This window comes from Canis lupus, chromosome 2 (genome assembly GCF_011100685.1).
Source record: "Canis lupus familiaris isolate Mischka breed German Shepherd chromosome 2, alternate assembly UU_Cfam_GSD_1.0, whole genome shotgun sequence".
NCBI classification, from domain to species: domain Eukaryota; kingdom Metazoa; phylum Chordata; class Mammalia; order Carnivora; family Canidae; genus Canis; species Canis lupus.
This window is the reverse complement of record NC_049223.1, coordinates 76,449,278-76,472,503: the sequence shown is the minus strand read 5'-3', so window position 1 is coordinate 76,472,503 and position 23,226 is coordinate 76,449,278. Positions and strand designations below refer to the sequence as shown.

Sequence of the window (23,226 nt, the reverse complement as noted above, 5' to 3'; positions counted from 1 at the left end):
ACTTGGGCATCAGACAGATTTTGGGTTCATAAGCTGCCTCTGACTCAGAAAAGCCATGATACTGCAAGTCACTTCACTTAACCTGCTTTCTTCTCTGAAAATTGGATTAAAAGGCCACCTCCCAGGGTTCTGTGATGATTCATTAAATCACAGGACTCATGCATGTGAAATGCTTAATGTGGTTCATGATGGGAGCTGCAATTATGACAATCAATCATTAACTCCCATGTATGCGGCTGCCCAAGGCAGTGGGCCTGTGTGGGTGGCTTCCCAGTATCTTTCTCCTCCCTGCTCCCTGCCCTTCTGGATAGACTTGGTTTTGATTTGGGGAACCATCTGCTTCTGGCACCAGGCAAAACTGGGGCTACAGGGGCAAGTGCATCTCAACCCTCTGGCTCAGTGATCAGTTTTACAGTTGGGCAGGTGACCCATGTCTGTCACATCAGAGTGAACTTCAGGACTTTTGTGAGGATTCTTGGACAAAGAAGCTTCTCTGAGACCCTACTCAGCAAGAATGAGTTGATCTTCGTCTTGGGAACTGCTGGCATGTGTCTTGAGACTGTAGGGAAGCCAGTCTTGAAAAAGACAAGTTGAGTGAGAGAAACTGGGTCGTTGCTGGCACTGTTTAAACTGCTGGATCAAGCTTTTCCTGAAGGACTTTTCAAAAAAGGCGAGCCCATAAATTGCCTGTATTATTTATGGCTATTTGAATTGGGTTTTCTGCTCCTAGTAACCAAAATCATCCTTACGGATACAACCCATACATTTCTCCACCTTGTGTAGCTGTCACTTCCTTTCTGTGGGTGGGGTGACATCGGCTCAGGCCACATTTCCTCCATGAGCACATGGACTCTGTGAGAACCAGCTGACGCTGCTGCCTGTCGGAAACCAGACCACCCAGGAGCCGAAAGATTATGGAAACATAAAGAAAACCAGAGCAGGGAAAAATCCAAGTGAATGCTTCCAGAATAACCAAAAAGTCAAAAAAAAAAAAAAGTGGTGGCAACTCTAATAGTAAAATAATTGACCACTACACTCCTGATTGAGGAGGGCGTATCCCCATCTAAACCACCTGAAGGGTGTGTCTTCTTTGCAGGGAATGTTCGGCGCTTCTGGGTGCCAGCATCAGCTCCCCTGCAGGAGAGCACTCTGGTTTCCTCTTCTGGAATGCAGGGGTCTCACCTTCCCTAGGTAAAGGTAGGCTCAACAGAAGCTCCGTTACTGGGATGGAATCTTGAACCAAAGAGCCTGATCCATCCATCCCCGAGTCAGGATCCTCACCACAGTATTCTGGCCAATGTTGTGCCTTTTGCTATTCTAATCTCTGCAGCATCCTTGGTCCCCAAGTTTGGTGCTCCAGCCTCCTACGGATACTGTGAGCTCTCAGTAACCTTCCAATATATTTCCTCTTGCTGAAGCTGGCAAGGTTCATTTCTGTTGCTTGCAACCCAAGAGTCCTTGGTGATACACCTGCAGAAGGGGCTGAGACAATGTGGCAGAGGGGCCTGTGACCCTCCGAGAAGCCTCGTCAAACACAGGTAAAGGGTGATTTTGCACCGGATCCTGGCTATGATGAGATGGATCCATTCTTGGGAAGGCAGACTGGCCAAATTGTGAAGGGTCCTCAAGTCATGGTGCGTTGTCATGCATCAGACATTGTCTGCAGACTGGATACGTACGTATATGTTGATGCCGATGTGATGCATGAAACACAGATCAGTTTCAGCGAATTCCTGAAAATTCACATTTAAAAAAATTATTAGGTAGCTTTTCATCTAACCAATACTAAATGTAAAATCTGGGGAAATGTTCACGTGGGGAAGGGGTGCTGTTCTTGAAAATGTCAGAACCGCAGATGCGAGGATGCAATGAGCAGGAGGATGCAATGAGCATTAGGGTGCAGGCTAATGTGGTGCCCAAGATTGCGAATCCGAGAAACCACCGAGGAGCCGGCACCCATGCAAGCGCACGAGGGCTTATTTGCAAGCTCTGCTGTGTCGGGTACACTTGGACCCAAGCTCGAGCTTGCAAATAATCCCTCGTGCGCTTGCATGGGTGTCGGCTCCTCGGTGGTTTCTCGGATTTGCAATCTTGGGCACAACAGCCGCGTGATCAGGGCGCCGGCAGGACTCCCCGCCCCGCCCCCAACCCCAACACCCAAGACGATCCACTTTCCCTCTCTCTGCAGCACAGCATCCTGGTACAGCTCTGGGGGCCTGGCTCCGCCCACTGGAGGTGGCATGTGACTCAGGGCTGGCCAATCAGAGCACTGGGTTCTCCTGGCCCCCGTGATTGGTTCACGGATGGAGGAATGACCCGATCAGAGCCAATGAGAGGCGGCGAGCGTGTCGCTGGGGCTGCTGGGAAGGAGACGCCCACCATGGCGCGGACGATTTAAGGTGTGGAGCGGCCGAGGTGCAGGCGGTGGGCTCTGCGGGGAGCCGCCCGGGGGAGGGGGGGGGCGTGGCCGGAGAGCGAGCAGCTGGGGCCCGGTATCGCGGACTGGCTCCTGGGTTTGCAGGAGCCGAGGACGCCCTTTCTCGCCAGCCGCTCGAGGGCCCTAAGGGACACGTGGGAGGAGTGATGCTGGAATTCCGAGACGCATTTAGAAAAGCATCCCGTTGTCTCACCCCATAGACTGGCTTCTTGGAAGAGGCACGTTCGGTGTAACTCAACCAAGGTGCGGCAGGGCCCAGCCTTCCTCGCGGGCTCTGGGTTCCGCCGGCCTCTGCCTCACCGAGGGGGCTCCGTTTAGGGTGGCCAGATCCAGCAGGCGAAAGTACAGGGCATCTCCTTCAACTTGTGTTTTAAAGATTTTATTTATTTATTCATCAGAGACACAGGCAGAGGGAGAAGCAGGCTCTGTGCAGGGAGCCCGTCGCGGGACTCGAACCCGGGACCCCGGGGTCACGCCCTGGGCCCAAGGCAGACGCTCACCCAGGCGTCCCCATCTCCTTAAGTTTGACGTTCAGATAAACAATATATATATATATATATATATTTAGTATAAGTATGTCTCATGCAATGTTTGGGACATACTTATACTAAATAGTTACTCATCACGTATGTGAACTTGGAAATTTAACTGAGCGTCCTGTGTTTGTTCCAGCAGGTGCCACGGTGGTCGGTCGGGTCTGTTGGCAATAGGACAGGGAGGAGGAGGCAGGCACGGTGCACAGGAGCTGTCTCTGGGTGGCGTGGAAGCCTGGAGCTGTGACACGGGGCTGGGAGGAGCTGAACAAGGGAAGAGAACAGAGGGGAGTGGGGTCACCGAGGGTGACAGTGGGGACCCCGAGGCCCAGCAGGGGACGTGTACACAGGCACGGCAGCCGGTGAGCTTGCAGTGGCCACTACCTCCTTGAAGAGGAAGCTCTCCTGGCCTCATCCCTGCTCAAGGAGTCCATGTTTGCACCTCATGACGCTCCCTCCAGCCCCAGGTGGACAAGCACGGGCCCTTGACCCAAGGGCAGCCAATCCAGGGGTCTGACTGTGACTTAGGTCGAAGCTGAAGTGGCCTGAGCAGATGCCATCCTGAGCTTGGAGGTGGGGAGAGCTGGGGGCAGTCAGCAGTAGGAACTGAAGCTTGAAGGAGATTTGGAAAGAGGCTGAGAGGCCTGTGCAAAGGGGAGTGGTGAGGGAGGGAAGCTGTGTGGGTGCAGAGGCTCTGAGGTCACAAGGCCAGGCTCCAAACTAGGTCTTGGGGCTCCAGGTATGACCTCACTCTTGACGAGCTCCCAGCTTAGTGGGTGACGTCAAGGAGGAGGACTTCAGCTTTCCCTGGCCTGTTGAGGAGGGCCTCCTGGAGGAGGTGGCCTTTGAGCGGGGCGGTAAAGGATGAGTAGAAGTTTGCCAGGGAAGAAGGCAGGAAAGGCATTGGAGATGAAGGCCTGAGAAGCAAGAGGTCTTGCTGTGCTCGGGGACAGAGGAGGTTGAATTAAAGGTGAGGACTTGGAAGTTACTGGGCTTTGAAGTGACATGTGGATAAGGCTGGCCAGGGAGAGGGCAGAGACAAGGGTCACAGGCTGCTGCTTTGGGGGGCCATTTGGGCGCATGAATATACTGAGTCAGTGAGGCATGAGCGAGAACCTGTGGCCTTCTGGGTCTCCTTCTATTTCCCAGTTTTAAAAGGGCAGGGATCCAATAATTGTTCTCTAGTGAAAATAAACCACTGTGAAATGATAAAGAGCAAATGTCACCATAGCCAACTGGAAAGTCCACAGCCTGCCTAAAGCTGAGGCCCTGGACCCTGGCGACCCACTAGAATCAGCAGGGACACTTTTATGACCTAGGATTCCTGGAACCCATCCTGGGGAATCTGACTTAATTGGTCCGGGGTGGGGCCCAGGTGCAGCTACTAAATTGAATCTAATTTAATTCTAAGGTCCAGCCGGGGCGGAGAACCACTGGTTCCAAAGGAATGCCAGCTGGTGCCTTGCAGGAATGTATCTCCCCAAATCTTTTGGTTTTTCAAGAAAAGCCAGAAATCTGGATTTTTTTTTTTTTTTTCTGTGAGATCTCCTTATTTTAAAATGTTGGCTCCACTTTACCAAAAGGCAAAACTGGGGAGTATTTACTGTGGACTCTTCCAAGCTCCTTACCCGCCACACCAACTGCAGGAGGTGTTTATGTCAACTTTGCAGACTAGGAAACAGGCACGGAGTAGCTGTGTAACTCACCCAAGGACATAGAGCTAGAAAGTGCCAGTCTGGCTCCAGAGGCCATGCTTTTATCCACGGAACCTGTCTGCAGTCTGGATCTGGCCCCGGGCCCAGCACTTTGTGGCCTCTGGTGGGTGAATAAGAGGAGAGGAGCCTGGGGCAGCGTCCTAGTTGGTGGGAGTGGGCAAAGGTTGGGGAGCTCCCCGCCTGCTGCCATCAGAACTCATCGGATGAATGCAGAACAGAGCCCCTTGCTATCTGTGAGGGCCTCCAGCATCTCTGCAGCCGCATGTGGCCCTGCCCAGGGAGGGGCGTCCAGCGGCTCTGCTTCCTATGAGGCCTGGCAGGTTCAGACTTGGGTTTCAAGGGCCCTGTTGGAGCTGGCTGGGCCCAGATGCTGGAGATAAATGGGCTCACGTGGTGGGGGGGCCCTTGCTGGGGAAGCTGCAGGCTTTGTTTGTTGCCGTGACTCAGGGCAGGTCATCACCTGGCAGCAGCCGTCACATCTCCTGGGCTCCAGGCTGTGCCCTGGAGGTGTCTCTGTCTGAGGCTGGTAGGACCCACCCAGGGAGCCCTGCTCTTGTAGTCGCCTTATAAGGAGATGTTACTTTCCCCCAGGTTTTGAGGATGAGACCAGTGGGCATTCTGGGTAAGGTAAGAGAACAGATTCAGTCAGCCAATGGGATTGATTAAGAGAGAAAAGTGGCCTTTTTCCGTGGGCCTGCTATGTGGGCTGCATCGTGTTGTGTGTCTTTGCATCCAATTTCTTAATTGTTCACAATTCCAAGGGGTCAATGTTCTCTTTATTTTACAGGTGAGGAGGTTGAGGCTCAGCGAGGTGAAGTGACTTGGCCAAGGTTTCGTGGCTTGAAATAGAGCTGTGATCGGAGTCAAGGTTGTTCCCTGGCTGTTTACGGTCTCCAGGTATGTCCTAAGGCCCCTGCTCCACATCTGCCCAGATCCCACTCGCTCAGGACCCCAGGACTTTGCTGCCGCACCCTAGCGGATCAGGCCTGTGTGTGCCTCTATAGCATGTTTACAGGTCATGGGCAGCTTGGACAGACATGTCCAGGAGATGACAAGTCTACGGACATGAGGCCATCTGTACAGATCAATTGCAGAGAGATTCGGGGCTGGCTGTTATTAACACACTGTCAAATCATATAATGAATCTGTGGCCACTGGGCCAAGAATCATTTTAGTTAAGTTAAAAATAAGAACAAAGTTATGTTTTTGTCTGGCTGAAAAAGCAGTGACTTACTATGTTTTCCAGCTTATTCTAGCTTCGTAAAACTAGTTCAGAAATCAACACTGTTGTCTTTTCATCTCTGTTCAGAGCGCCCCATGGCAGCTGGGCCCGTGTCTTTGCCTGGCTCTATCTGCTTATAGGTTCGGCCCTGCTGGGGAGGGGCATAGGCTGTGTCAGATGTAGGTCCCACCAAGTGGGGGCGGTGCACCTGGGTGCTGAGGAGTTTCCTGAAAGACCCCGTGGGGCCCAGGCAGGCTCCTATTTTGTGAGGTGGGCTGGGTAGCAGGTGGCTGGAGATTGGGAGGGAGGAGGTGGCTGCCCAATCTATGGCAAGAGGCCAGCTTTGCACCTTTGGGCCCTGACTGCTCCAGCCCCCCAGTCTCCTCCCCTGCCCTGCTTGCCTTGCCTCCAGACCTAAGCCGCTCAGCAGTCTTTACCTGTGCGTGGCCATTTGCTCTCCTAGGATCACTGTTCGTTACTTGCAGGGATAACCTGTGTGAAAAAGCCCAGCACTGGGTTAAACGTGTAACTGGTGCTTAAAAGCACACTTCCCTCCCTCCGTCTGTGGAGGTGTGGTCCTCCTAGCTCTGGTGGAACCGTAGGATGCCACGAGAGGTACAGTACCAAGCCAGAGAAACCTCTAGTCTTCGTGTGTGGAAGAGGCAATGTCTGAGGCCTGTTGCAGAGGCAGTTGGTTGAGTTTTGACTGTCCAGCACCCAAGATCCCTGGGACTCGCCCCTGCCCGCTCTTAGTATGCTGTTTTGCATGGTGCTTCTCCCCATCAGGGGTGGGACAGGTGACCTGCAGAGGCCCCAGCCTAGGCACTGTGTTCTCTCAGCCACAGGGACTGGTTCACTCAGAGCTGGTGCGACTCTGAGCTGAGAGTTTGCTAGGGCTGCTGGGACAGCCTCAAGCTCTCCTCCTGGACTTTAGTCTGCACCTGCTTCTCCCAGTGGTCCTCCACTGTGAGCTCCCTTGCAGCCTCCCAGTAAATGCCCTTCCAGCGGAAGGAAGCCAAGTTGGATTCTGAGGCTGGCATTCCAGGAGCTCTAGGGGAGACATCTCTCAGATCTGCAGATCTATCCCACCTCCTGGGATAGAGGAGCTGAATGCCCCTTCTGTTGCTGCTGGATGGAAGGGGAGGGCTGTGGTGAAGGCGCCTGGAGGAAGGGGAGTGTCCCATCTTGGCCCGGCTGGGACTCCAGGGTCAGGTTTAGTCCCTGAGTGAATTGTCAGGAACAGCCTAAGCCAGGCAGCCTGGACTTTGCAGAGGGAGATCTTCTAGCCACAGACCCAATCCTTTCTGCAGGGCTTGGGGAGCTGTGTGGGGGAGGAGGAACTGCCCCTTCTAGGCTGGCACAATGACCAGAGCACATTCTAGGTGCCCGGAAGGGATGTGAACCCATGAGTGGGGAAAAGTGAGACCTTGGAGCTGATAGGATGGAGGAGAGAGGCAGGCCCTAGCAGGCCCTAGCAGGAAGGGAGAAGGGGTTGGAAAGAATATTGCCTTGGAGCCAGACGGATCTAGGTTTGAGTCTCCCTCCATCACTAATCCACAGTGAGAGTTACCTCACCTCTCTGAGCCTCAGATTGCTTGTCTGTAAAATGGGAATAATCCTACAGCTTCCTGGGCCCGGGGTGAATCATGTGAAACGTTCATGTGGTGCTGGGCACCAGCAAGGAGCCCACGAATGTTTGCTTCTATTGTTGTGAAGAAGAGGAACCCCACTTCAGATCAAGCTGGGCACATGCCTTTAAGAACTGGGCTTGGTTGTAATTCCAGCTCTGAGCCGACAGACCGACAGACCTTGGGCAGCTGACTGTGGGCTTCCCCCTTGGGTGTCAGTTTGCGCATCTGTAAGATGGGGATAATAGAGTAGACATGAGGTTTAAAAGGCATTATTGACAGAAAGTGCTTAGCACCAAGCCTGGCACATAGTAGGTGCCCAATAGACACCAGTTCCCTCCTTACTGCTTTCCCTTTTTGTGCTGGATGTGAAAGAGCGTGTGGTGCGGGGAGCAGAGAAGCCTCAGAGTCAGAGTCAGAGAACTAGGTTCTGGCCCAGGCTCGGCACTAAATTGCTGGGCTTTCTTTGTGTGCGATCCTGACCTCTGGGTCTCCGTCCTCCTGTCGTCTGTTAAATGACCTTGGACTCGGTGGTCTTGTTTCTGACTCTTAAATTCCATTCTGTGAAAATAAGAAACATGAAAACATTGCTGCATAAGTAAGGGGCTGAAGGCAGCTAGCTGTTCCTTGCCTGGGATGGGGCCGTAACAGAGGGAGCCTGCACTTCTGCTACGGAGGACCCCTCGCGAGGCCTGGTCTGGAAGAAGGTCATCACAAGTGAAGGACGTAGCTCTGTGTAAAGAGGAGCAGGAGTTTTGAAGAGATTTCTTGGTCACTATGGAAAGCCCTGGACTGGGAACAGAGTGGACATGAACAGGGAGTTCCTCAGTGGAGAGGGCCTTAGGAGCATGAGGGCAGTCAGAGCTAGGGAATGTTCTGGAGGGTAAGTGAAACATTCACTTTGATGTTGCTGCTGGCAGGGTTCAGAACCCTCTCCTTTCCCTGAGGTTCTCTGCACACACAGGGTGTCAGAAATATCCAGAGGGGCACTGGACTTCCTGCAGGATGGAGCATGGAGTTTGGAATGATTGTATTTTGAAATTCAGGCCATGGTGAACCTGGAGGATGTGGAGACATTGGGGTTACGGCTGTATGTACTATTTGGACCAGCAGAGAGGAGTGAGCATCCTCCATTGGGTGGAGGTGGGCGGATGGTGTGACCCTGGCCGAGCTGCCGAGCAAGAGTTTGGAGGGGAGGACTTGTGGGGGGTGTTGCTGCAGAGGGCAATGGGTTTGGGTCTCAAAGGACCTGGCAGGCAGGCTGTGTAAGAACTTGACTTTTTTGTTCAGTGTTGGGGAGCTGTGGAGGACTTCAGAGCATGGGAGGGCCGAGGAGCAGACTGGCTATGGGAAGGTGGCCCCTGTGGCCTGAGGCAGATGGACCAGGGTGGGATGGCGACAGGCACGGAAGGGGAATGAGTGCTTGGTGTAGAGGACAGGTTCACTCTAGGGGTCTTGTTGTGGCCACATGAGTGCAAGCTGGGTACCGAGGTTGGGTGCGATGTAGCCCCTGGTGAGAGAGGGCTCCTGGGTCATGGTCCTGGAGGCAGTGCGACGTCACCTGCAGCAGTCACCAACTTCCTCTGACCTCCAGCTTTCTGGGGACTCCGCCCCTCTGAGGACTCAACACAGACTTGGAATTTTTTTTTTTTTTTAAGATTTTATTTATTCATGAGACACACACACACACACACAGAGAGGCAGAGACATAGGCAGCGGGAGAAGCAGGCTCCATGCAGGGAGCCTGATGCAGGACCCAATCCCAGGACCCCAGGATCATGCACTGAGCCAAAGGCAGATGCTCAACCACTAAGCGACCTGGTTGCCCCCAGGCTTGGAAGTTTTAAAGTCCTGTCATGTTAAAGGTGACTCAGTGAGAAGGGCAGGGCCAGGGGAAGGGATCTCTCACCCCAGACCTTCTGTGTCTCCCCACATCTTCATGGGCCACAACTAGGGTCCTGCGACTATACCAGCTGTTCTCATTTTCCAGCCGGGGAAACAGGCCCGGCTCCAGTTCAGGTTCAGTCACTCTGTGTGGCCGTGGGTGAGTCTCTTCTCTCTGGGCCTCAGTTTCCTCATCTGTTAAGTGGGATAACCGGTCTGCCCCACAGACTCGTTTTCTCTCATCCTCTTGCCTCACCATCGACTGTGTCCCTGCCCAGGCCTCTGGACCCAGATACGGGTCCTGGGTGTCTCTGTAGCTCACATGCTCTACCTCCTCTCCTGACCCTGGCTCCCCACCCCTCTAGGACCCTGCTTCCCTTGGGGGCACTCCTTTGTAAGCTGGCCATCTCCTGTCAGGCTGGGGTCCTCCTTGATCCTGCCCCCCGACCCTGCCTGCCACCCTCCACGTTCCGTGAAGGTTTGGCTCACAGCCTTCCCTCTACCCCGGGCAGTCATCCATCAGCTGCCCTCTGCCTTTGCCTCCCTGGGCCCTGGCCTTCTGGAACCCACCTCCAAACCCTCCATCCCGAAGGTGCCCACTTCCCAGCCTCCTGGAACCCGGCTCCTGTACTAAGACCCTTGACCAGAGCTCCATGTACCTGAAGTCCCAGGCCCTGTCACCCACCTTCCTCTCACTGCTCGCTCACCCGAGTGTGGCTGAAGGAAGTTGCTGCCCAGTAGGTCGTAGCCACTTCTGTCCATGGTTTCCAGCCTCAGTGGGCCTTCAGCACTCCCTTTGAGCCCTTCCGTGTGGCAGGTGGTCTCCTTTCCAGGCCATCGCTACCCTCCTCGGCCCCGCAGAGCTGCATCTGCATCCCCAACCCCCAGCATCCCCAGGGAATAGGTGACTGTGCCCACTGCCTCCTCCCCAAGAACTGAGGCCTTAGAGGGAGTATGCTTGGTTTCCCACCCCAACCGTCCACCCCCGTCATTCCATCCTCTGTCCTCCTCCAGTCCCCAGGGGGAGGCCACCTGTATGGTGCATGGCCAGCTGCTCCCTCCTCTCTCCTCTGGAGCCCTGCTCTCCCCCATCACCCACACCCACACTAATTCCCATTCTCTCCGTCCCCTCCCCTCTGCTCCCTTCCCACCCTCACAGCCTGTCAGGCCTTGTCCTCACATCTCCCAGTGAAGGACCACCCCCAAACCAGCGTCCCTTGGTCCGGCATTTTCTCTCTGGGGACCTGGCTGGTCCCAATTGTGGTCAGCCAACATGTCTCCCTTTTCCCCTTCATGCTTCAGGCCACTGCCGTCTCCCCAGCTCCATCCTCCTGCAGACCTCATTGCCAAATCCAGTGGTTAATGCTTCACACCTTAGTTAACACATCTTACTACTTTTTTCCCTTCTGGAGATTTCTTTTCCCTTCTGTATTAGAGCCTGCTGGTGGCCCCCCTACAACCATTCTCTCCAGGTTCCTTACTGACAGAACCCAGACCTCCAGGAAAGCACTGTGCTCTGCTGAAGGGCCACATCTCCAACCTGCCCCGCACCTGGGGCTGGCCAGTGAGGTGTCAGCTCTGGGGGAAGAGTGGGACAGGCCTTCCAGAAAGCTCCTTACAAGAGTCTGGGCAGTCTCAGCTAGGCGGTAAATCTGCTTTTGCTTTTTCCTTCTTGCTGCCAGAACGTGAACGTGACGGCTAGACCTACAGTAGCCATCTTGTGACCACGAAGTGACCTCGAATGTGGAGATCAGGGCTAAGGGTAGCAGAGCTAGAGACAGAGAAGCCTGAGTCCCTCACACCTCTTTTACACAAGAGAAAATGGAAACTATTACCGTGATTAAGCCCCCAGTTAGAGTTTCTGTTGCTCACAGCAGAATCCCATCCTAGAGCACGCAACCTCAGAATGGCTTTCTGGATTTCCTCCTATCTCTCGGGCTGCTCCTCCTCTGTCTCTGTTTGTGGATGTCTTCATTGCTCTGCTCCTACAATAGAGGGACCCCAGGCTTCTGTTCTTGGTCTCCCCCTTTTGTCTATGTGCCTTACTTTCTAAGTAATCTTGTTCTTCCTGTGGCTTTACATTGTATGGCGGTGACTTCCCATCTGCAGTGCAGACGCTTCCAGACCTACAGACTCCTGTCTTCAACCAGGATGTCCCAGGGAGCCCTCAAGCTCAGGGGCCTGCAGACTTTCTCATGCCGATTTCCCCTCTCAGGGCCCCAGCTCAGCGGGTACATCTTCCCCCACTTTGGCGGCCAGGTTGCAAACTCAAGAGTCCTTCTCTCCTTCCTACCGTTGCTACCCCCTCAGCTCCTCCTGTGCTGTCATTCATTAAGATCTAGCAATTTACTGCTTCACACCCATGAGGACGGCTGTTATCAAAACCCAGAAATAACAGGCGCTGGCAAGGCTGTGGTGGAGGAATTGGAAACCGTGTGCTTTGCTGGGTGGGAGTGTGAAGTGGCGCAGCCAGTGCGGAAAATATGGCAGTTCCTCAAGAAGTTAAACATAGAATTGCTGTACGATCCAGCAATTCCACTTCGGAGTGTAACCCCCAAAGCATTGAAAGCAGGGTCTCGAAGAGGTATTTGTACACCAGAGGTATTTGTACATGGCAGTGCTCTTCATCATAGCCCAAGGGTGGAAGCAGCCCAGGTGGCCACGGACAGATGAATGGATAAACGAAGTGTGGTATATCCATACAACGGAATATTATTCAGCCTTAAGAAGGAAGGAAATCCTGACACCTGCTGCAATATGAATGGATCTTGAAGACATTATACTCAGTGACATAAGCCAGTCACAAAAAACAAGTAGCATTGTATAATTCCACTTAAGCGAGGTTCTAAAAATCATCAAATCCATAGAGACAGAGATAGAATGAGGGGGCGGGGGGGCAGTGCTAGGGGAGGCAGTGATGAAGTTAACACTTAATGGGGGCAGAATTTCAGTTGTGGAAGAAAAAGTTGTGGAGGTGGATGGTGGCAGTGGTTATGGAACAATGTGAATTAATCGATGCCACAGAACTCTACACTTAGAAATGCCTAAGCGTCCGTGTTATGTGTGGTGTGTCACAGTAAAACAGATCTAACAGTATTACTTCCTAAATTCTGTGTCTCCTTGATACCTTTTTTAAAATAAGGATATTATTTATTTATTCATGAGAGACACACACAGAAAGAGAGGCAGAGACACAGGCAGAGGGAGAAGCAGGCCCCCGTCAGGGAGCCTGATGCGGGACTTGATCCTGAATTCCAGGATCACACCCTGAGCCTAAAACAGAGACCAACCACTGAGCCATCCAGGCGTCCCTCCTTGATAGCTTTTGATGGTCAGTGGGACCACCACAGAACCTTCCCTCTGGTCCTCTGCCTCCAATTTTACTCTGTCCATAGCCCAACCCCTCTTAATCACATTGTTTTTCTAAACCCCTGATCTGTTTGTGTCAGTCCCTTCCCTGGGGGCCTCCATGACTCCTCATTGCCTATGGGACTAATTCTGAGTCCCTCCTCCTGGCTTTCCAGGCCCTCCTGATCTGCACTATGTCTATTTTTCCAGCCAGCACCTCCTTCTTTTTGGCCCAGTACTTCTTTGAGGGCCCAGGCTGTCTCCCACTCTGTGCCTCCGCAGGTACTGTTCCACCTTCCTGTATGCTCACCATGACCCTGTGGCTGCCTTTTGTCCTTTGCACGGCCGAGTCACCCATCCACATGCTGCTCTAGAGCCTCTTCTTCTGTGGCGCTGTTGCTGCACTGTCCCTTCTGGCCTCCATACCACTCCTTTGCCACCGCTATCAGTTACCACGCACATCGTGCTGTGCTGAGACAATAGACCTGCAAGTCCATCTCCCAGGAATCCTTTAATTTCCCTCCTCTTCCTCCAGGAAGTCTTTCCTGACTCCAGCCCACAGTGACGTCCACCTTCTGTGAGCCCCCGATGGCTCGAAACTCACTGGGTGCCCCACTTCAGCATTTGACTGGAGCTTGTCCGTCTTTCGTTCTCTCAAGAGGATTAGTTTGGCCACACCCAAGAGCTGGTGAAAAAGCTCTTCAGCAGCGGGGACCGTGGCCTCAGTTCTCCTGGTCCCCAGCCCCGGGTATGGAGCTGGTCGCCTGGAAGAAAGGCAGGAGTGGACATTTAGTGAGCAACTTTGTGCCGGGACCTGCTGTGTCAGTTCATCCCCTGGACAACTCAGAAATGAGCTTTATCATTCCCACTTTACAGATGAGGAGGCTGCCCCTGTGAAGGTCAAGGACCTTCAAGGGACCATGGTCAAGGGACCATGTGGCAAATCTGGGGTGGGGAGAATGAGGACTTGAACCCAGACCACTCAGACTCACAGGCTTGTGCTCTGCCCTTGTCCAAAGGCTGGGCCCCAGAATGACTCGCAGGATTATACTGGCCGGTGTGAGCACGCGCCCAGAGCTTGTCACCTGCACATGTGGCAGTGTTTGACTTTTTCCAGCAAACTGGAGTGTGCGAAAGTTGGAGGCGGTACCAAAGGGAAACAATTTGTGTTGGTCCTGGCTCCAGGTCTGGGGAAGCATCCAGGGCCACGGAGGCTGGGTGGGGAGTTGGGCAGCATCAGGGACCCTAAGCAGTCTCCCTGGTCATCGAGGTGATATTGCCTCCAGGACAGGGCCTCCTCTGCAGTAACTATCCACATTTTTAAGGATTTTTTTCTTTTTGCTAAAATTGGGCAGTTCCTGTCACCTCTCTGGCTCTCATTTTCCTCATCTAAAAAAATGGAAATTTAAATAGCTGTTTCTTTCTCAGATTTTTTTTTTTTTTGGGGGGGGACAGATCCTTCACAAGGAGGGCTGACCTTGGTGATGAAAAAGTCCTGTGCCCTTTTGAGAGGCTTTGCATCCTCTCGAGAAGCCCCTGGCGCAGAGGTGAGGGAAGGATTGCTAATCTACTTTACAGACAAGAAAGACGGGAGCTGTGGACATCTGGCCATGGATGGATTTGCTCTCATCCCACAGCTAGTGAGCGGGAGCTGGGACCTATGCTGAGGTTTCTGAACTAAGCCCAGCAGCCTTTCTGCCTTTACCCAGTAGTTGGAAGCCAGCAGAGAAGAGGCTAAATAATTGGAATTTAGTCCAATGGTGAGGGAGTGAGCACTAGAGAAAGACCACCACATTACTGGCTTAGAGGACCAGAGAAGGAAGGTCAGTTGCCCAAAGTCACAGAGCCAGTTGGTGGCAGAGCTGACTACAATGATAAAGCAACGACAAAAAAAGTCGTTGACCCAACACTAGTTGGGTCTACTAGGTAGTAGGTGTTCTACATGTAGTGAGATAGGGAATCACCCCAGCATCCTACAGGGGTAAGTACCTCTGTGAGGGTTTTCAGGGGTAGAAATAGAAGGTCAGCGAGGGGGCCCCACTTCTCTAGAGCTCACGCTTGGTTAGTGGGAAACCAACATTTGAACCCAGTCGGACACCAGAGCTGGTGTTCTCAGCCACACTGTCCCACCTCCATGCTCGCCCGTGTGTGTGCAGGAGCCTATAAATGTAGCATATTGACCAGGGGCTTTGAAGCTCCAGAGAGCAGGGTCAGGGCTGGGGGCCAGCTGCCAGCCTCTCAGCCCACGGGTAACCAGGTGTGCAAAGACTCCATCAGAAGGGGCGTGTGGCGTGTGGTGGGGGGAGTGCATTGGTGGGGGTGTGTGTCAGGAAGTGTATCCTTGCCACCCAGACCTCGGTTTCCCCATCACAAAGTGTAGATGTTAACTGATCCCTAAGGTGCTTCCCAGCCCCACATTCCTGGCCTCCCCCCCAAAGGGTTCTGGGTTGACTCTTGGTGGGGGGAGCCAGCTGGCCCCTCCCCCTCTCCCAAGGTGTGAGCCACCCGGGGAACGTGGGGCTGGCTGTCATGGCAACCCTGTGTTGCGAAATGACGTAATTGGAGTTCCAAACGTGTGAAATCAAATACAACATCCGCAAACACAGCCTGGGGGTCGGCATGGCAACCGTGGGGCACCAGGATGGGCAGGCGCTCCCTGCCCCGCAGCCGCCGGTCTGGCTCGGCCACCTGGGCTGGCATGCAGGGCATGCTGCCCCCTCTCTCTCCTGGGGCCTCTGCCGGACCCTCTGCAGCTGCCCCTTCTTCTTCTTCTTCTCTGGGAGGCAGTGTGGACAGGTGGTTAGGGGGGCCACTGGCATCAGACAGATCTGGGTTAGTGTCCTGACACGTGGCAGCCTTGAGGTCTTGGGCAGTCGGCGTTACCTCTTGGACTGGACCTGCCTAAGATGTGAGCTCTTACCCTGTACTTTCTCTTCCTTCTTTCCCTCTGCTGTTCCTGTCCCTGCCCGCATCCCACTCTGCCCTCCTGGCACTGCAGTGACAGTGGCTCGGAGCCTGGACACCCAGCTCGCGTGTCTGTCAAGCCCTGTACAGCTTTGCCTGCGACCTCATTCTTAGGTCTTCCCTTCTCTGGACCTTGGTGCTCTCCTCCATAAAATAAGGGCGTGTCCACCCGTCTCTTTTATATTGTGGCCCACAGGCCATCTACTTTGGTCTCACCTGGGCACAGATTAGAACTGCACATTCCCGAACTCTTCCCCTTGATACTCTGACTCAGGAGGTCTGGGGTGGGGCCCAGAATCTCAGATTTTTAAAGTTTGTTGGTTTGTTTATTTATTTATTATTTATCTGAGAGCAAGAGACAGTGAGAGAGCACAAGCGAGTGGAGGAACAGAGGGGAGAGCAGGAAGTCTGATGCGGGGGCTCGAACCCAGCACCCTGGGGTCATAACATGAGCCCAATTTAGATGCTTACCTGACCGAGCCACCCAAGCAACCCCAGAATTCTGAGTTTTAATGGGCTTTCCGGGTGGACCTGAGGGACACTGCAGAGTGAGAGTCTCTAGGGTGGACGGTCCCTGTGACTCTGAGCCTGGCTCTGATTGGCTACCTTCTGGGGTCCCTCTTTCTCTTCTGCAGCACCGCTGACACCAGGCCAGGGCAGCCTCCCTCTGGTTTCTGTCTCAGTCTGTCCCGTTCATTCAATCAACAGATGTCTCTTGTGCCGGGCTTCATGCCAGGTACCTTTCCCATGGCAGCGGGGAGCTGGCGTGGCTGCGGGTTTGGGTGGGAGTGAGAGCCTGGGTGCTGGCAAGCTGCTCATCTGTCTGTGACTCAGTTTCTTCATGTGTAGATGGGGAAGCCAGAGTGGGGCTCACATGAGAGGACGACAGTGGTACCTTCTCTGGAGACTTTCTCCCTGGTACACTGGACACTGCTAGATACTACTTGTAACTTCAAGGTGGGGCTAGTTCCCTCCGTTTTACAGTTGGGGAAACCGAGGCTCAGAGAGTTGATTTGACTCTCCTAGGTCCCTGAGCAAGGAGCCAGTTTGGTATTTAGACCGCCCCCTTCCAGGCTCCCCACCAGCAGCTCTCCCTCCCCTGCTCCCTCCTGACTCCTTCACCCCCCCCCCTCCACTCCCTCCTCCCTCCCTCCGCCTGGTCTATTTTCCATCAGAGGATCTAGAGAGAGTTTTCTGTACTCACTGTCTGCTAGTCCATCTTTTTTTTTTCTTTTTTTGAAGATATTATTTATTTGAGACAGAGTGAGTGAGAGAGAGAGAGAGAGAAAGCGAGAGAGCACGAGCTGGGGGTAGGGTAGGGGCAGAGGGAGAGAGAGAAGCAGACTCCCCTGACCCTGGAGGCTGACACGGGTCTCGATCCTGGGACCCTGAGATCATGACCTGAGCCAAAGGCAGATGCTTTACCGAGTGAGCCACCCAGGTGCCCCTGCCAGTCCCTCTTTAGCTTCCTGCAGCCCAAACCGATGGTCCCCCCCCTGCCCCTGCCCCACAGCGCTGAGGCTGGAGGTTGCTCCCTCCTCCTGGCAGATCCTCCTTCCTAGGCTTCACTTTCTCCCACCCCTCCTGGTTTCCTTCATCCAACTTAAAGGATTTTTAAAAACCCAAGCATTTGTGGAGCACCTGCCATGTGTCTTCCTTGTGCCAAGTGGGGGACACGGGGGAACAGAGCTGCGGGGAGCACAGTCCTGGGTCTGCACCTCTGTTCCTGCTCCCAGACAGTGGGTGCTGGCCTTCTGCCTCACTCCTGCTTGGAGGCTTCTCTCTGTAGCCCCTCTCGACTGTTCTGTCTGTTCCCCTGGCCTTGCCTCCAACCGTGGCCTGAGGAGTCCTCAGCCTTTCTAGGCCAGAACATTGTATGAGCTCCAGCTGCGATGTCCACTGGCCACCTGGATCCCATCAACTGCCCCCAAGTGTTCTCTGGACTCCAGACATCCCTTCCAGTTCCTCCCCTGTAGAGTTCCTTCGCGAAGTCACACTAGTCTGACTGACTGCTCAGTGCCACGTGTGGAATCCTCATTCTTTCACCTGCCCAACTCCCTACTCATCCCATGACACCCACCCCAGGAAGTCCTCCAGGATTGAGCAAGTGCTCTGTGTGCCCCCAGTGCGGAGGCTCCCCTCCAGCATGGCGGGATCCCTTGAGCCCAGGGCCTGGCACAGAGTAGGATACCAGCAAATGTGCCTGTAGAAGCCAAGGGGCTGTTGGAGCTCTCCAACACCTAGTTCAAACCAGTATTACCAATGGGGATTCAGAGGCCCAAAGTCTCAAATGAAATTAGCAGCAGAGCCAGGACTCAGCTCCAAGTGCCTGGATCCCATTTCAGAGTCTGACACATCAGAGCCCAAGGCCAGGATGCTAAGAGGCCATGGATGGGACAGTGCTTGGGCAGCTGAGTTATCCTGAGATGCCATCACATTCCAGGCTTTCTTCCTCCGGGTGGGTGCAGTCAGTTCTTCATACCTGCCCAGGGAGGTATTTTTCACAGTGAAGAGGTTGAGTATTTCCAAAGTGCCTACTGCATGCCAGGCGCCTGGTCCTGGTGCTTTCACACATGGTATCTGGCTTCTGTTGTCTCGGCGGAGGAGCCAGGAGGGATGTGGAGGGATCACGCATGTGACACCGTAGCCTCTTCTCTGAGTGCTGGGTGTATAGCAGGTGCTTGTTGAGGTTTGCCCTGCATGAAGGACTTGCCAATTGGACCCTAGGATGCTGTGCTGAGCTCAGGCAGAGGCACTGGAACCCCCTCCTGAGGTCCACTGGGCTGAGACTTCTCGGATGAGGTCTGTGGCAGTGAGGTGCTCCAGCACTTGAGACAGGCCCAGGTGTGCAGGAAGCTCCCATACCGGGATACTGAGTGGCTTTACCCCTGTGACCTTAGAGATGACCACGTCACCAGGGCCCGTCTTCTAGTGGCCAAATGGGGGTCCTTGCTCTTTCCAGTGGACATAGCTTAAAAACCTTAAGGGTGAGAGCACTTGTGCCAGGCCCTGTTCTAATGCTTCACGTGTGCAAGCTCAGTGTCCTTACAGCTACCTTTGAGATTGGTACTATTTTAAGCCCCATTTTACAGATGTGTACATTGAGGCCCAGAGAGTAGCTCACCCAAGGTCCTGCATCTGATGAGTGGTAGGGTCAGGAATCAAACCCAGACCATCTGACTCCAGAACCCATGCTCCTCGTGGCCCCCCGAGTGCTGTGTGATCTGGCCTCTGTCTGTACTGGGTCTCCAGGCTGCCCCCTGCAGCATCTCTAGAAGCCTTGCTATCAGATGTCATTTGTTGGATGAATTAATTAAATGTACAGGTAATTGAAGAAATTAATTTCAAGAATCATTTAGGATTTATACCACACCTACGTCTAGGCTTTGGGGATTGGTTGCAAAACAAAACATGATGTGAGGAGATAGTTAAAGATGGAAATGCAGCAAAACGCCCTGGAGTCAGCAGAGGCCCAGTGTGTGTTAGGCTCGTTCATATGGGAGTCTCGGCTGTCAGAGGCTGAGCTACTGGAGACATGGGGAAGTCAGAGGGGCTTGACAACTTTCACTCATGGGTCTCAGGTTCCTCATCTGTACAATGGGGACAAAATGGTGTTGACCTTATAGAACTGTCAAGGGGGTTAACTGGATATGCTAAGGGCTCAGAACAGTGCCTGGCATGGACTTGATCCAGTATCAGAGAAAGCTGCTGCTGTTATTAATTATTACTACTAAAAGGCAAACCCACACCTGTGGTTGGAGCTAGAACTTCATTTCTGGGACTTAATTCAAGGAAAGATGTCAGCAGGGGGCATGGGGACTATCTTAGTTTGAGGATTTGAAAGGGCAGAAACGTTTAAGACATGAGTCAAATCCAAACGTGTTATTTCTGTTTTATTCTTTGATTGGCCTTGGGCTCAGCCATTCTTCTGCACTCTTCTGTGCAGGTGGTGGGAGTCAGTCCATACGGCCAGGACAGCTGGGACGGGCCCTTCCCAGAGTGCTGGCCCCTGCTCAAGATGGGGGCCCTGGGAGCCCCTTAGCTGCCCGCACAGGGCTCATGGCACCCTTCCCCCGGCCTTGGCAGCTGGCCCCAGGACAGGTAGGGGGCAGCAAAACCTGAGTGGGAAATGGTCAAGCCTGACCTGTGGTGACTCTGCCCCTGTCAGTCTCCACCTGCTTGTTTGAGCAGGAGGCACCCTGGGCATTGGGCAGATGGAGGGCCTGCCCTTCTCATCTGGCAGCGTTTCCTGTAGGGCTCTGCTGCTGTCTGGGAGGTGCTGAGTCATGGACAGCAGGGGCGAGTGGGCTTGTGTGAGGGTTGGGATCAGGGAGGCAGGAAGAGGCTGGCCTGGCCAAAGCTGTGGACTTGGGAGTCAGGTTCTTATCCTGCTCCTGCTGCTGACCTTGGGAAAGGCACTTCCCTGCCCAAAGCTCCATTTCTTTGTCTCTAAGACAGAGATCATAATTCTCTCCTGGCTGGATGCATGTGAAGATGAAACAGGACCACAGATGTAGGAGTGAGTGAGAGGTCTAGCCCATACCAAGCCTGGAATAAATGGTGGCTGTTGTTTTTATGATTCATACCAGGGGTTGTCACTGGTGAGGTCAGCATGCGGGGGTCTCCATCCCCAAGAAGTAGCCAATCAGAGCATTGCATCCCTTGCCCCACAGAGACTGATTCGGGGATAGACATAGAACCCGAGTTTGGCCAATGAAACCAAGCTCTGGGACTTTTCTCGGAAGTACTGGGGCAGAGAGGGCCTCTTTCTGCTGGGCTCGATGACAGGAGAGGTGGCCAGCCTGGAGCTGCTGGTGGCCATCTTGTCTCCACAAAGAGAGAGACTGTCCACCTGAGGAGTAGGCTGTCTGGAGGGGAAGAGAGGGACACTGAGGCTGATGTAATGCCTTGATGTTGCCCAGCCAGCCTTGTCTGGAGCCAAAGCCGACTCCTGAGTGCAAGTCAATAATCTTTGCTTATTAATGCCCATTTTTGTCACTTGTAATCAAAATGATCCTGAGTAATGAAAGTCAATTCAAGGCCATCACAAGGCTGCTAGATTTTGTTCTGAAAGGTCTGGTTTTGGGGGACTGAACCAGACACAATCAGGGGGTAAGCCAAAATATATGGTTCTCTGAGTGCAGTTTGGCAAAGCAGGAGCCTTCACAAGGGTCATATGGCAGAGGAGGTGGTAATAGCTCCATATCATTCATTCATTTGGCCATTCTAAAGTCCTTATTGAGCATCTACTATGTGCCAGCCCGTGGGCGTGACACAGTCCCTGTGTTCATGGAGCTTAGTGGGAAGATACATGAATATCAAGGGATGATAAGAACCCCGGGGTGACACTGGGGGAGGAGGGCATGCAACTCCAGGTGGGTGTATTGGGGATTGAGAAAGGCATTTCTAATGAGATGATATTTAAGCTGAGTCTGAAGGAGGGGAAGAGTTGTCTGGTGGTGCAGGGGGAGGAGGGCATGCCAAGCAGATGGGCTAAAGTGTTGAGAGGACCAGGAGAAAGGAAACAGCTCTCTCCATCTGCAGTGGGTAGGAGGGAGAGAGGACCCAAGGAGGATGGTGACAGAGATTGAGAGCAGTGTGGCTCTGTGGCACTGGGAAGCTCAGGAAACAGCGATGGGGAGGAGAGACAGGAACAGAGAGACCAGGAAGGGGGACAGGGTGAGGGCACTGCTGAGGGTCACAGGAGTATCTGAGGTGGCCTTCAGCTGAGAAAGTTGTCTAAGAACCTTGATATGGAGTCTGCGGGCTGAGGTTGGAATGTTCTAGAATGACAGGCTGTCTGGGGAGAGGGCTCTGGCTTAGAAGTAGGGAGGCTCCTGAGGAGGAAGACCAGATGAGAGTGAGCATTCTCTCTTGAACACCCGGCACCCCAGGTCAAGGACATCCTCCATACCCCCAGGAGTCCCCTGGACCCTATTCCTTTCTCTAGCCATCCCTCAAAAGGAATCTCCATCCTGACTTCCATCAACATAGATTAGTTTTGCCTATTTTTGTACTGTATAGAAATGCCATCATGAGGCACTCATTCTTGCGTCTGGCTTCTTTCTCTCAACCTCATGTCCACGAGAGTCATCTGTGTTATGTGCCTTTGTAGGTCACTCACTCTCCTTGCTGAGTGGTATTCATTGTGTGACTGCCCTATAGGTTATTGATCTGTTCCATTGTTCATGGGCGTGTGGGCTCTTTCTAGTTTTTGGTTTTTAATGCTGCTAGGAACATTCTTGTATATGCCTTTTGGGGACACATGGCCACTCATTTCTGTTGGGTTTACACCTATAGATGGGATTGGTGGGTCATGGAGTCGGTACACATTCGCTTTAGTAGACTTTGCCAGACAGCCTAACAAAGCGGATATACACTCTTACACTCCACCAAGAGGGAAGGAGAGCTCCAGTTGCTCCACTCCTTGCTCACACTTTCGTGTTAGTCTCTTCATTCCAACTATTCTTATGGGCTTGAAACAATATCCTACTGTGGTTTTAACCATGGACAGCCTCTGTGGTAAAGGATTTGCCCATTTCTCCTGCCCATGTTTATATTGGGCCATTGTCCTTTTCTTACTCGTTTGCAGGATTCTTTATCTACTGTGGATACAAATTCCTCATCTAATATATGCGTTGCCGTATTTCTCCCTACTCTCCAGTTTGTCTTTCCACTCTCTTAGTGGTGGCTTTCAAAATAGAAGTTCATTCTTAATCTTTTTTTTTTTCATTCTTAATCTTAATGTGCCCAGATTTGTCAACTATTTTCCGTTTCAGTTAGGGCTTTCTGGGTCCTGTTTAAGAAATGTCCACCTGAAAGCCATTGAAAGTGTTCTCTTATGTTTAGAAGCATTGTTTTATCTTTTGCATTTAGCTCTATACTTTATCTGCAATAATTTTTCACATGTTGTGTCAGTAGGGGTCCAGATTTTGTCCTCATACTGATACTCACTTGGTCCACTTATTGAGAAGACTCTCCTTTTCTCGCTGCGCTGCCCTTCATCCATGCTCTACATTAGGTACCACATGTGTGGTCTGTTTCTGGACTCTTCTATTAGTCTGTCTTTCCTGTCATCACCCTGTCTTAGTTCCTAAAGCTTTCTAACAGTCTTGAAGGTGGTAGTGTTTTCATCCTTTTGGGCTGCTCTAACAAAATATCACAGACAGGGTGACTTACCAACAACAGAAATTCATTTCTCGTGGTTCTGGGGGCTGAGGAATCCAAGATCAAGGTGATTCTTGGTTCATAGACAGCCATATTCTCACTCTGTCCTCGCCTGCAAGAAGGGATGAGGGATCTCTCTGGGCTCCATTTTATAAGGGTACTGACCCCAATCTCAAGGGATCCACACTCATGACCTAATGCCCCATCTTCTAATACCACCATCACACCGAGGATTAAGATTTCAACACGAATTTTGGGGGACACAATCATTCAGTCTATAGCAAGTAAAGTCCTTCAGCTTGGTCTTCATATTTGACTGGGTAATTCA

General features: G+C 52.8%; 1 long non-coding RNA gene across 7 annotated transcripts in view; it reads left to right on the top strand.

Annotated features, from left to right (window-relative positions):
- The first annotated feature begins 2,360 nt into the window (after nt 1-2,360).
- LOC106558292 overlaps nt 2,361-23,226 on the top strand; it is an 82,730-nt gene continuing 61,864 nt past the window's right edge. For 5 of the 7 annotated variants that reach the window (XR_005356053.1, XR_005356049.1, XR_005356051.1 and 2 more), the window contains exons 1-2: nt 2,361-2,399; nt 5,473-5,582. This is a non-coding gene — a long non-coding RNA (uncharacterized LOC106558292). Of the gene's footprint in view, nt 2,400-2,476; nt 2,681-4,652; nt 4,789-5,472; nt 5,583-23,226 lie in introns of those variants that run through there. The other 2 variants (XR_005356048.1, XR_005356052.1) reach the window with 2 other exon arrangements.